This window comes from Caretta caretta, chromosome 8, assembly GCF_965140235.1.
Source record: "Caretta caretta isolate rCarCar2 chromosome 8, rCarCar1.hap1, whole genome shotgun sequence".
NCBI lineage: Eukaryota > Metazoa > Chordata > Testudines > Cheloniidae > Caretta > Caretta caretta.
The window spans coordinates 104,845,432-104,859,573 of NC_134213.1; the positions used below are offsets into that span (position 1 = coordinate 104,845,432).

General features: G+C 52.3%; 1 long non-coding RNA gene across 1 annotated transcript in view; it reads right to left on the reverse strand.

Moving 5' to 3' along the window:
- Positions 1-2,161: 2,161 nt before the first annotated feature.
- LOC142073040 (uncharacterized) overlaps positions 2,162-14,142 on the reverse strand; it is a 33,235-nt gene continuing 21,254 nt past the window's right edge. The window contains exon 3 of the long non-coding RNA XR_012669743.1: positions 2,162-3,598. This is a non-coding gene — a long non-coding RNA (uncharacterized LOC142073040). The remainder of the gene's footprint in view (positions 3,599-14,142) is intronic.

The window sequence follows — 14,142 nt, forward strand, 5'->3', positions numbered from 1 at the left end:
GCTTTCAGGCAAATCCTCTTTCTGCCTCAGGCAAGCCGGCTGGAAAGCAAGAACCTCACTGGAAGCCAGATGCACCATGTCTGGGGAAATGAGCCGCACAAATTGGAGGAAATACTGTCTGCTTTTATGGGCAGGCTAAAGAAGTGCAAAGAGGAGGAGGAGAGAGCTGCTCATCCCACATGTCCTGAGCAGTTCCAGCATCCTCTCTGCCTGCTGGTGTCTTGTAAAGAGGGGAAGCGGCTTTCCAGTCTAGCAGCAGTTTTCCCTTCCTGCAGGGCCTGGCAGAGTCCAAAGCACTTTGTATGCCATGAGTGGGAGTTGCTCACCCCGCTCTGAAATGCAGCCACCTCTGGGCTGAGCCCAACAGCCACTCTGCGCCAGCAATGCTACACAGGGGAAATTAGAGACAGGAAAGGGACAAAGGAGCCAGGGTGCCTGGTGGAGAGGTTTAGCCGGTGTGTAGCACTGCTCAGCCACGGGCTGAGTTCCTGATGCCTGCTGCCTCCACTTAGCCAGCTTCAGAGCAAAGACACCCACCCCCTCCCTCTAGGCACAGAGTGTGATGAGAAGAGGAGTGACCACAGCATGGGAAGGGCTGGGCAGTGGCCGTTTTCCCCTCCAACGTTTGGCGATGTCCAGATCCAGGCCTTGGCTTCCGAGCCACATGTACCCAGAAGGGGAACCTCGCAAGAGGAGGTTGGATGGTGAGATTCCAGTGCAGCTTCCTGGGGTGGATCAAAGAAACCATCAGAGCAGTTTCTCTGGGGCGTCTTCTGGTGCCAGCTTGATGCAGGCCATTCAAAGCCCATGCAGGAAATGAGCTAATCCCAAAGAGCTAAGCCAGTTTTTCACTCCAGCAGGACGCTCAAGCTCTGTTTCTACGTAAGGGACCGTTCCGGCTGGTTCGTATCTTCTCCCCACCCCTACGGAAAACACCAATGGCTTAGATCAGGATCAACCAGGCATTGCAATGAGCGAACCGGCCTGATGGGAGTGAATTCACAGGGCAGACCATTTCGACCCCATCTCCCTGGGAAGCAGCATTCGCTCAGGCTGGGTGTGTAAGCGTGGCCTCCCCGTCTGTGTGTTGCAACAGGGCCCGGCTGGCTCAGGCAGCTGGTAGGGGGAGACCTTTCACCTCTAGCTCACCAGCTCAAAGCCAGCCAGCTCACTGGCAGAGAGCCATCCCTATCTGACACAGCCTTGGCAGCACATGCCAAACGAGGCGCCCAGTCCCAGCGGCGAGGAAGCCACGCCTGGCAGCTGGTACACATCGGCCTAATTCAACGCTGCAGGGGACGTTGCTGCTTCGGCCTGTGGGGCACTGGGGAGAGATTCCTGGGTAGCAAATGGCTCCCCTCCTGCACCCCCAGCAGTGGGACCCCATTCTCAAATGTCTCAGCAAAAGAGCCGAATGGGCTGCAGAGCTGAGGCTGTCTTGTTGGCCAGCCAGGCATGGCCCGAGACCTGCGCGTGGCACGGGGCGGCAGCTGGCAGCGCTGTCCCTGCTCCATGCGCCGAGAGCGTCTCTCTCTGCGGCCACCGATCAATCCATTCCCAGGCCCTTTCAGCTAGACAGCACCCAGTGCGTTCCTGGCAGCGCAAGTCAACAGGGACTCCCGGCCCTCTCCCTGTCCCCCACCCCCGACGCCCCGGCAGCCTTTAAAAGAGGGTGTGTTAAAGCCCAAACAAGGCTCTTCCCTAGAGCTGCAGCTGGCCTTTCCCGCAAGGACTGCCCTGCCTTTGAAGAGGTGCACAGAGTCTTGCGCGGGAGCCTCTCTCTTCGTTATCAAAGAGAATCGCAGAGCAGCAAAAAAACCCAACTACGACCAAATCTCTGCGAGTGGGAAGGCAAAGAAATCATCCAGCTCATTCCCTCCCCCCACCTTGCAACCTGGGATTCGAACTCTCAGGGCTGGGGTGTGGGGGTGAGTCCCCTCTCCAAACAGGAATGTCCCCTTTGACAATAGGAATAAGGCAGCCACGTATATACAGCCATTGCAAGACCTAGGAGTCTAAACCAGCCTTCCCCATCCCCCTACTTGACATCCCCCATCCCCCCTGACCGTCAGCCCCCTTGGACAAATGAAACATTTATAGAAAAGTAAATGAATGTTATGAAAATAAGCTCTAGCATGGTTTTTTTGTTATCATCTGTTTATTAGTCTGTGCCTCCAGGCTAAAGTCCTTCATAACCCAGTAGGAGAAAGATGTCCCTATTCCTATGGAACATCATGTCTGAAGGGTTTTTGGTTTTTTTTTTAAAGAAAAAAGTAGCAAATAAGGAGAAGGAAAAACAACAACAAACTTTCGCCCTCTTGGGACTGAACAGTCGGTTTGTCTGCTGGACACGTACTCACTGGGCGGGCTGGGGCTTAGGGTTGGGGTTTTTTTTCCCTTTTAATCTGAATGATTGATCAGGTTGTATGCTTAATAACTCCCCCCTCCCCCTCCCCCGCAATGGTGGAGCAGTGTTTCATTGCTGGAGATGGAAAAGACAAAATCACAGACTAGTTAGTGACACACACCCCCTTCAAAAAGAAAGGTAAAGACATTCTGTTTAAGCAGAAGCCAGGCAAGGTTTAGAGATTGTCTATATAGGGAATTGACTAGAATAGCTATTGCGGGATAAACTATGCCCCCATAGCTTTGAGAAGTAGGTTATTTTGGCTCATCTCCACATGTAGACAAGCCCTAAAACACAGTAAAGATAAAACACAGACAGATGTAGATAGAGTTTCTCCCTCTCTATCATGGTAGTATCTGAGTACAGTCATCAATGACTTTAGCCTCATGGCAGAGGTATTATACCCGTTTGACATATGGGGAAACTGAGGGACAGAGAAGCTAAGTGACTTGCCCATGGTCACATAGAGAGTCTGTGGCAGAGCTGGGAACAGGACCTACTTCTTCCAAGTCTCAGTCCATTGTCTTAACGCAAGGCCACCCTTCCCGACTGCAGATTAAGTGACTTGTCCAGAGCTATTTGTGTCTGAGCCAAGACCTGAATCCAGGTCCCTCGAGGGTCAATCCAGCGCCCCCTCTGCCAGACCATCCTTCTTCACCAGACATTAACGTGAGTAGGAAACCAGGGATGTGGTGGCATGGCACTCTAGCCCAGACATACAGCCAGTGTTCTTTTGGGCCGCGAAGGCAGGAGCATGACCGGCCAGCTGGGAGGCAGGAGTCGCTCTGCATGGAACAGGTGAAACCAAGAGGCCGGTGAGGCTTGGCCCCTGTGGTGCTGCACAGACGCTGGCTGTGTTTAGCGCCATGGGCACGGGAGTGGGGGCGCAGGCTGTGTTACGATAATGGCAACCCTGACGGTAAGTACAGCAGCTAGGAATGACCTGCTACCCCAGGTGCAAAGGACCCCCAGTTACCAACAGGTTCCCAGTCCTCCTTGGCAGCCTCAGATGAGAGGCCGGATACCAAACTCCCCAGTCACCCCCACAGGGGGCCTGCACATGGACACGCAGCTGGGATGAGGCTCCATCTTGATGTTCTCACACTGGGTATTTCCAGGGCTTTGGTCGCTGGGGCTGTCGGGCTGACGTGTCTGTGGAGGGGTGGAGAGTAGCTTTCTTTCCCAGGAGAGCTGGAGAGAGTGGAGGGGAGTTATTCACGGAGTTGAAAGGCAGAAAGGACCCTTAGATCGTCTCGTCTGATCTCCTGTACAACACAGGCCAGAGAACGTCACCCAGTGACCCGTGTGTTGAGCCCAATACCTTGTGTCTGGCTGAAGCAGATCTCCCAGAAAGGCCTCCAGGCTGGATTGGAGGGATGAAGAGATGGCAAATCCACCACGTCCCTGGGGAGTTTGTTCTACTGTTTCATCTCTCACACTGTTAAAAGCTTGGGCCTTCTTGCAAATTGGAATTTGTCTGGCTTTAACTGCTGTCCCCTGGTTCTTGTTCTGCTATTCCCTGCTGGATTAACGAGCCCTTGATCGCAGTACGTACTGGGGCTACCCGTTACCAAGCTCCTCCTCAGGGCCAGAGGTCCCCCTGCAGCACCCTCCCCCTGGTCTCCCCTTGGGGCTGGTTTAATGACGGCAAACAGTCCCTCATCGCCTTTAATGTCCCCAAAATAAAGTCCAGTATTGCAACCCAAGTCCATCACTGCAACCCAAGCATTGCACTTATCTCTGGCTCCTCTGCTATCTCATGGAGCTGTTCTCCTGCTGTTCTTCACCGGGTCACCACCCCTAACCCTTTGTAGTGGAGCTTTCTTCACTTACCAGCATCTCCCCTTTTCTGAGGGAGAAGACTGCATATATACTGACCTCCTCCAGAGAGCACCTCTCGACTGGCTGGAAGAGAGGGGAGCCCCGCCCCTGCCCACGACTCCCAGTCCTAGGCCCTTAAAGGGGCAATGTCCCACTGGTTTTTACCCCAGGGCTGCTTTCTCCCTTCTACTCCCATGCCATTTCCTGCTCCTTTGTTTGTACCAGTTTCCTGGAACAGGGTCTTCTGAAGGGCCAGTAAACCCCGTTACACAGTCTATACATACCTTCATCGGGGGTGGTTGCACTCATCAGAGAGATGGTGCAGAGCTCAGATGGGGCCCTGCAGAGGGAGACCAGGGGAAGGGCGCTGCGGGGGGATCTTTGGCCACAAGAGGTGCTCAGTAAGGGGCAGCCCCGGTACATACTGTCATCAAGTCCCCTCTCAGTTGTCTTCTATTTGGCGTCTATTTTCCCCCCTTAACCTTTTCTTAATTAAGCTAAATTGATTGAGCTCTCTGAGTCTATTGCTGTAAGGCAGGTTTTCTAGTCCTTAAATCATTGTCCTGGCTCTTCTCTTAACCCCCTCCAATTGATCACCATCCTTCTTGAACTGTGGGCACCAGAACTGGACCCAGCATCCCAGCTGCGGTCTGTCAAAGGGTAGCTGAACCCTGTGAATGAAATAGGTCCAGTGCCCCTGTACCAGAACAGGTGCTTGCAGTTTGGCCAGTTAAGAGGATGGGGCAGCATCTGGGGCTATAGAGGATCAGGGCACCTGGGCCCTAGACGATGAGAGACCCAGTGAGTCAGGGCCTCGGTCAGTCAGGAAAAAGCTTTCAGAGCCAGGAGATTGATTGTGGTTCCTGGGGGAAGGCTGAAGGCAGGAGCACAGCAAGAGAGGGTTGCTGGGTGGCATCCCCGAGCTAGGGCTGAGGGCAGGGGGCTTATCTGCTGTCAATTACAGGCCGGTAAGCCTAACTTCAGTACCGGGCAAACTGGTTGAAATAATAGTAAAGAACAGAATTATCAGATACATAGATGAACATGATTTGTTGGGGAAGAGTCAACATGGTTTTTGTAAAGGGAAATCATGCCTCACCAATCTACTAGAATTCTTTGAAGGGGTCAACAAACGTGGACAATGGTGACACACTGGATATAGTATACTTAGATTTTCAGAAAGCCTTTGAAAAGGTCCCTCACAAAAGGCTCGTAAGCTGCCATGGGGTAAGGGAATATCCTCTCATGGATCAGTAACTGGTTAAAAGATAGGAAACAAAGGGTAGGACTAAATGGTCAGTTTTCAGAACAGAGAGAGGTAAATAGCGGTGTCCCCCAGGGGTCTGTATTGGGATCAGTACTATTCAATATATTCATAAATGATCTGGAAAAAGAGGTAAACAGTGAGGTGGCAAAATTTGTAGATGATACAAAACTACTCAAGATAGTTAAGTCCAAAGCAGACTGCAAAGTGTTACAAAGCAGGTTTCAGAGTACCAGCCGTGTTAGTCTGTATTCGCAAAAAGAAAAGGAGTACTTGTGGCACCTTAGAGACTAACCAATTTATTTGAGCATAAGCTTTCATGAGCTACACCTCACTTCATTGGATGCATAAAGTGGAAAATGCAGTGAGGATGTTTTATACACACAGACTATGAAAAAATGGGTGTTTATCACTTCAAAAGGTTTTCTCTCCCCCCACCCCACTCTCCTGCTGGTAATAGCTTATCTAAAGTGATCACTCTCCTTACAATGTGTATGATAATCAAGGTGGGCCATTTCCAGCACAAATCCAGGGTTTAACAAGAACGTTAATTGTTACAAAGCAATCTCACAAAACTGGGTGGCTGGGCAACAAAATGGCAGATGAAATTCAACGTTGACCAATGCAAAGTAATGCACATTGGAAAACGTAATCCGAACTGTACCTAGAAAATGATGGGGTCTAAATTAGCTGTTACCACTCAAGAAAAAGATCTTCGAGTCATTGTGGACAGTTCTCTGAAAACCTCCACTCAGTGTGCAGCGTCAGCCAACAAAGCAAACAGAATGCTGGGAATCATTAAGAAAGGGATGATAAGACAGAAAATATCATATTGCCTCTACATAAATCCATGGTACGCCCACACCTTGAATACTGGGTGCAGATGTGGTCGCCCCAGCTCCAAATTGGAATTGGTTCAGAAAAGGGCAAATTGGAAAAGGTTCAGAAAAGGGCAACAAAAATCATTAGGGGTATAGAACAGCTTCCATGTGAGGAGAGATTAATAAGACTGGGACTTTTCAGCTTGGAAAAGAAACGACTAAGGGAGGATATGATAGAGGTCTATAAAATCATGACTGGTGTGGAGAAAGTAAACAAGGAAGTGTTATTTACTCCTTCTCATAACACAAGAACTAGGGGTCACCAAATGAAATGAATAGGCAGCGGGTTTAAAACAACCAAAAGGCAGCACTTCTTCCCACAACGCACAGCCCACCTGTGAAACTCTTTGCCAGAGGATGCTGTGAAGGCCAAAACTATAACAGGGTTCAAAAAAGAACTGGATAAGTTCATGGAGGGTAGGTCCATCAATGGCTCTTAGCCAAGATGGGCAGGGTTGGTGTCCCTAGCTTCTGTTTGCCAGACGCTGGGAATGGGTGGCAGGGGATGGATCACTTGATGATTCCCTGTTCTGTTCATTTCCTATCGGGCACTTGGCGATATCTAGGATAGGATACTGGGCTAGATGGACCATTGGTCTAACACACTATGGCCGTTCTTATGTTCTCATGCTGGACAGCTGGACCCAGAGAACAGTGAGAGGGCCAGTGGGAGTGAGGGGTGCTCCCTGGTAAAGGTGATCTCTCAGCAGAGGGGCTGTGGGGGTTCCTGTTGGGAAGAGTGGGATTTAAGGACTATTTTTACCACGGGTGGGAAGTGGACTATGTTTGGGCTCTTGTTGGGGACTATTTGAACTATGTTTTGGTAATAAACCCTGTTGTTTGATTACAGGATAAGCTTGTGTGGAGTTACTGGGGATGCTGAAAGGGGAAACTGAGGCAGACGTGCCTGTCACACTGCAGCTTACCACAGGGGTGGGGGGAGGGTGGGGGAGGTGCTCCAGGCTGGGCTGCCCTATAACGTAGTTGCATCAGTGCTGAATAGAGAGGTAATACACTGGTATTAGGGATTCCCCTGTTCATGCAGCCAAGGATTTGTTAGCCTGTTTAGCCATGTCATACTGTGAGCTCACGTTCAGCTTATTATCCACCATGAGCTCCCAAGTCTTTTTCAGAGTCCCTACTTCCCAGGATAGAGCCCCTGCCATCCTGCAAGGATGTGCTGCATGAAAGGGAGCAGGAGCTCTTGGGAGTCCGAGCACCTCTGCGAAAGGGCAACAGGCAACAGCTTCCGAGGCGATGCCAACATGTGGTGGAGAAGAATTCACCGGGAGAGATCTGTTGACATTTCTTCCATCCCTCCCTGGTCCTCGTTACAGAACCACCAACACCTGGCAAAGCACTTTCCAAAAGCACAAAGGATACAAGCAGCACAATGTCCCACACAAACCAACACCCTCCCCTCTCACAGGGGCTCAGAGCTTGTGGTTCCAGCCCACGCCTGGATATCTCCACCGCAATTTTGTAGCCCGAGCCCCGCAAGCCCGGGGCCACCTGATACGGGCCAGTCGTGGGTGTTTAACTGCAGTGTAGACATACCCTTAGGGTCTGGCAGGGAAAGTTCATATTTGCAAACACTAACCATCCCTCGACAGCAAAGTGAAACCAACGAGGAGCTGTCGGAATGGCTGTAGGCCATAATGAAGTCAGTTTCTTGTGAATTGGTCCAACAAGGTTGAGTGTTAATATAAACACAGCTTTGTATTCTCACAGCATATTGCTGGGGGGAACTGCCCTGCAAAACAAAAAGCAAAATAACCCCCACACTATTACTGGGTGCTTGAGAGCTGCATTTTTCTTTATGGGGCAATAGCAGGAGAGTGCAAGGTGGGGCAACAGCTTTCCTGAACTGCCGTACAACCGGCCTTTCTCTGGGTGCTCGTGGGAGGAGACGAATTGGGTGGGCACCAAATCTTTTTTTGTTTTGTTTTAATGAATGAATGAATGGAAAATGCACCCACTTCTATACCGCAGCGAGATGACGTGCCGGGATCTAACTACAGCGAGGAACAAATCACTACAAAAAAAGAATCGAGCCTTAAATCGAGTCACCCTAGACAAACAGGAAGTTGCCACTTTGGAAGTGTGGCAACCTAGCAGAAGACCCAGGAAGTGCCCTTTCCATCTGACTATGAGAGGAAAGGGAGGAAAGTGGAGCTGTTGCTCTTTTAAGGAACTCCAACCACAGTTTGTTTGGAAATAACCAGACGAGTGCTGATATTCACCTGACCTCCATCACCGCTGTATCTCAGCCACTCACAACACTGAATGGATTTACCCTCACTCACCCGTGATGCATGGCAATGCTGTTATCCTCATTGTATAGATGGGGAATTGAGACACAGAGAGACTAAGGGACTGGCACAGGAACACACAGGAAGCCAACCCCCCTCTTGCCCTGTGCCAGGCTAGGACTAGACTCCTGGAAGCGGGAAATGGGGGGACATGCAGAGCCCCTGGCATGGGGGGGAGTCCCTGAAAGAGAGGGGGATGGGATGGTGGCAGATGGTGGGAGGAATGGAGGGATGCCAGGAGCCAGGTGCATGCAATGTGAGCTCCGATTACACAAGCTATGACCTGTGTGGCCCTCTCAGTTGTATTTAATGGGACAGCAGAGTGTGGACCCCAAATTGGGATTTTGTTTTGAAAAATAAAGGGTGGGGCGGAATCTTGACTCATGCTGCTCTGGCTGGTCAGGGCTGCAGGGCACCCAGCCCGAAAGGCCACCCTGACGGCCAGAAACCCACACACTGGTGGCTGCCTTGTAAAGGGAGAACAAGGTCTCCCAGCACAGTGCCTGCTTTCCACTGGGCTCTCTCCTGCTGCTTTGGACCAGCGCTCTAGACAACATGGCCCAGAAAGAGAGGTGCAGTCTGAGGGTGGGCTGGGGCCCAGGAACTCCCTCCGTCACCATGGGGAAGTCACTTCCCCACCCTGTGCCTCAGTTTCCCCATCTGTACAATGGGGGTAATGAGACTAGAAGCGCGTGAGGGAAGCTCCATCGATTTCTGCGTCTAATCTGTGTGCAAGCGTTAAAACGCCAGAGAAAGATAAACGCCCTTCGCGCAGAAATAAAGGGGGTTAGTTCTCATCTGTGGAAAGTGCTTTGATGCTGCAAAGAGCGATGCGAGTGCTCCCTGTACTCCTCGGCAGCACAAGGACAGTGCCTGATCCAGCACAGAGAGGGGACGCCCACGTGGCTTAACCAGCTCTGGCACGCTGGGCTTAATTTGGGCTTGCTGGGGCAGCAGAGCAGGGAGCATGCTGGGAAATCTTGCCTACAATGCAAAGCATGCCTCCGTCTATCCGTTTGTGCTGGCAGGACAGCCCGGACCCACATTCTGCCCCCCTACACACAAATGATTAGCATCACGCTGGCACCCAGAGACCCCAGCAAAAAGCAGGACTCCATTGTGCTCTGCAGCCCGCAGCCTAAAAAGCTGGCAACCTCCAGCGTGGGGGCGATTTGAAGTCAAAGGCTGCTGCTCCTTTAAGGGTCCAGAGCTCGGTGCTGGAGCAAGATTCTTTGCAGGGGCTCCGGTTTCCTGCACGGAGCATTCCAGCAGGCCCAGCGGAGCAGGAGAGCTCTCCATCTCCCCGAGCCAGTGTTGCCTTCTCTCCCCAGGGAACAACTCGGTTCCAAGCAGGAGCAAATATGTGGAGCCCCATTTCCTTAAAAGCTTCCCCGCCAAGAGGCAGGATCTCTGCTGTGCCTGGAACAGCTCACCCTTCGAACGGCAAGGGGGAGCGCAGGACACAGCTAATGAAGGAGAAAGCAGTGTTTTCCCTTAGGGCTTCGCTGCGCCCCGCCCAATGGACCATCGTCCAGCCTCCTTCCTGAATCCGGCAAGGCCCACATGCCGGTTGTCCAAGCCCTGGCTACCCCGGTTGAATGGCTTTATTACCACCCTGGAGTGCTAAGTCCTGGGCTGGCAAGAAGATATTAAGGCCCGTCTCCCACGCCCAGGAGCTGGTTTGAAATGTGATTGCAAACAGGGAGCGAGATCGGCCTCTGCAGCTCGCTGTAAAAAGAAATCTCAGTCCCGACCCGCAGCCCCCGCTATCCCTGCCCTGCCAGTGCCCCTCAGTCCCGACCCGCAGCCCCCTGCTATCCTAGTCCTCGGCTCCCCCCACTCCAAACTCTGCCAGTGCCCCTCAATCCCAACCCAGACCCCACTGCTATCCCAGTGCTTGGCTCTCACCCTCCCGCAACCATGCCAATGCCCTCAATCCTGACCTGCATCCGCCCCCCTCTGCTAGCCCAACCCTGGGCTCCCCTCCACACCCCTAACAAAGCACCTCACTCCCACCTCCCGGCCCCCCCTGCTATTCCAAATCCTGGGCCCCACACTCAGCTCTGCTCCCATGCTCCAATCCCCCTCTGTTGCCGACTCTGCTACTTCAAGCGTGGGTCATCCCCTGCACGCTTCTGCTAATGCATCCTGATCCCAACCGGCAGTCCCTGCTGCTGGCCCAGGCCTCATCACCCCCACGACTCTTTCAGTGAGCCCAGCCATATCTCGACCCAGTCCCAGGCCTGCCCTGCCAATGCACATTCCCAGAGCTGAGCCACTCCTCCAGACCTAGCTCCTTAGGGGCAGAAGTGGCCAGGCCTGCTGATCTGGGCAGCCGTCCATGGTGGGCCCAGTTAGCGACGATTCTGTTCTAGCCGGGTTCTTCGACGTCAGTCGGCACCAGACTCGGCATCTGACACAGAGCTGTGACGTTACGTTAACCCCACCGGGCCTCACAGGGTCTTTTCTCTCCAGCCCTATTGTGAGGAACGGCTGAGCCCCTTGGCGAAACCCCAGACATGAGGCAGAACTGGGGTTGCCAGGCATCTGGTTTTGGCCCAGAACGCCCTGTTGAAAAGGGACCCTGGCAGCTCCAGTCAGCAACTCCAGTTGGCGTAGGGTGACCAGATGTCCCGATTTTACAGGGACAGTCCCAATTTTTGGGTCTTTTTCTTATATAGGCTCCTATTATCCCTCACCCCCGTCCCGATTTTTCACACTTGCTGTCTGGTCACCTTCGGCTGGTGGTGCAGCAGGGGCCTGGGTTAAGGCAGGCTCCCTGCCTGCCCTAGCTCTGCGCTGCTCCTGGAAGCAGCCGCCAGCCAGGCCCCTACAGCCCCTAGATGCGTGGGTGGCCAGGGAGGCACCGCACGCTGCCCGCACCCCGAGGGCCGGCTCTGCAGTTCCCATTGGCTGGGAATTGTGACCAATGGGAGCTGCGGGGGCGGATCCTGCGGGTGTGAGGGCAGCGCACAGAGCCTCCCTGGCTGTCCATACACCCAGGGAATGCTGTAAGCGCTGGAGCTAGCCAGCCCTGATTGCAGAAGAAGCGGATGGGAGAGAACAGGGTGATTGCCCAAGAAAGAGCAGCAGGGAGCTGCAATGAAGTGGGGAATGCTCAGGGATTAGAGGGTGCCAGGAGTGAGAAGGCTGCAGCAGAGTCCTGGGGGTTAGGCCTGAGACTCCAGCCAAGAAGGGCCTGCCAAAGCAGAAAGGCGTGGGAGGAGGAAGGGAAACCTTTGTTGGTGTGGACTTTTGGATAGACTTGAAAATTTAATTTTGAAGGTTTGTTAGTTTAATGAAGCAGAACCCAAGAAGGACAAAAGTGGTTTTTAAGTTTCTGGAACAGTCCCGGGGGGGAAACTGAAGCAGGCTGCCTGTAGCATGACCCTAGGCCACGAGGTGGCACACAGGAAGTAGCTGACCCAGTTACAATGAACATCTCACCTTTCATTTTCTTTTGAAGTAAATTTCCAGCCCTCCTGGGGGCAGAGGAAGGCTGGATGACGTGACCCCCTTGTAACCCAATGGCTCAGAAACCAAAAAGCAAAGACAAAGAACCCCCAAGTTCATTCTTTGCATTAATGTCATGGGGGGCTCATGACTGTCACATGCTTGAGGTTGGCAAGACTGCGCTTTGGTGACTGGAGGAGCTCCTCAGGCTCCGGCCTCGTGGCCCAACTCCATTTGCAGCCCTGGCTGATGAGAAACGCCAGGAGAGTGCAAAGGCAACAACCCTGTAGGGCAATGTGTCGCGGTGACCATGACAGGTTAGTAACAAACTGTACTCGGCTGAGTAAGATCTAACGGCTGCATCGGGTTTTATCCCCAGCATCCTGCTGCCCTGGGTGAGCAGCTGTAACACACATGACTGGAACATTTATATATCACAGTCAAACGCCACCCCCGTTACCCCATGTCTTGCTCAAAAAGCACTGCAGAGACAGTCCCAATCCTAGCGCCCGTAGCCATGAGGGAGCTCAGGCCTGTACTGTCATGGAGTTGTCGTTTTTACTGCCATGTGAATATTTTTTGAAAAAACTCAGTTTTTTATTTTTAACCGCTGATGGTTGGCATCCCCGCCTCCTCCTGCCTGAGTTATACAGTGGTTACCAAAGCTTCACAATTAAAGAGAAAGGGGCAATTCCCCTCCACCCATGCACATGGGTCTCATGAGCGGTTAGTGGCCAAGCTATGCAATGTGAAAAGCACAAAGCCGGGCTACTTGCCTTGTTCAGCCACAGCAATGGTCAATGTCTCATTCACACAGCCATGGCCAGGACACATGTGCTCCTAAATGCCATTGGAGTCTAAAAGCCCATGGCGCGGGCCAGGCAGGGTATAACAGAGAAGCTAGCCACCTGATGGATCTGATTCTCAGGCTATGGGGGTGAGAATCACAGAATATCAGGGTTGGAAGGCACCTCAGGAGGTCATCTAGTCCAACTCCCTGCTCAAAGCAGGACCAATCCCCAACTAAATCATCCCAGCCAGGGCTTTGTCAAGCCTAACCTTAAAAACTTCTAAGGAAGGAGATTCCACCACCTGCCTAGGTAACGCATTCCAGTGTTTCACCACCCTCCTAGTGAAAAAGTTTTTCCTAATATCCAACCTAAACCTCCCCCACTGCAACTTGAGACCATTACTCCTCGTTCTGTCATCAGCTACCACTGAGAACAGTCTAGATCCATCCTCTTTGGAACCCTCTTTCAGGTGGCTGAAAGCAGCTATCAAATCCCCCCTCATTCTTCTCTTCCGCAGACTAAACAATCCCAGTTCCCTCAGCCTCTTCTCTTAAGTCATGTGTTCCAGTCCCCTAATCATTTCTGTTGCCCTCCGCTGGACGTTTTCCAATTTTTCCACATCTTTCTTGTAGTGTGGGGCCCAAAACTGGACACAGTACTCCAGATGAGGCCTCACCAATGTCAAATAGAGGGGAACGATCACATCCCTCGATCTGTTGGCAATGCCCCTACTTACACAGCCCCGAAAGCCATTGGCCTTCTTGGCAACAAGGGCACACTGCTGACTCATATCCAGCTTCTCCTCCACTGTAACTCCTAGGTCCTTTTCTGCAGAACTGCTGCCGAGCCATTCGGTCCCTAGTCTGTAGCGGTGCATGGGATTCTTCCGTCCTAAGTGCAGGACTCTGCACTTGTTCTTGTTGAACCTCATCAGATTTCTTTTGGCCCAATCCTCTAATTTGTCTAGGGCCCTCTGTATCCTATCCCTACCCTCCAGCGTATCTACCTCTCCTCCCACTTAGTGTCATTTGCAAACTTGCTGAGGGTGCAATCCACACCATCCTCCAGATCATTAATGAAGATACTGAACAAACCTGGCCCCAGGACCGACCCTTGGAGCACTCCGCTTGATACTGGCTGCCAACTAGACATGGAGCCATTGATCACTACCCGTGGAGCCCGACAATCTATCCACCTTATAGTCCATTCATCC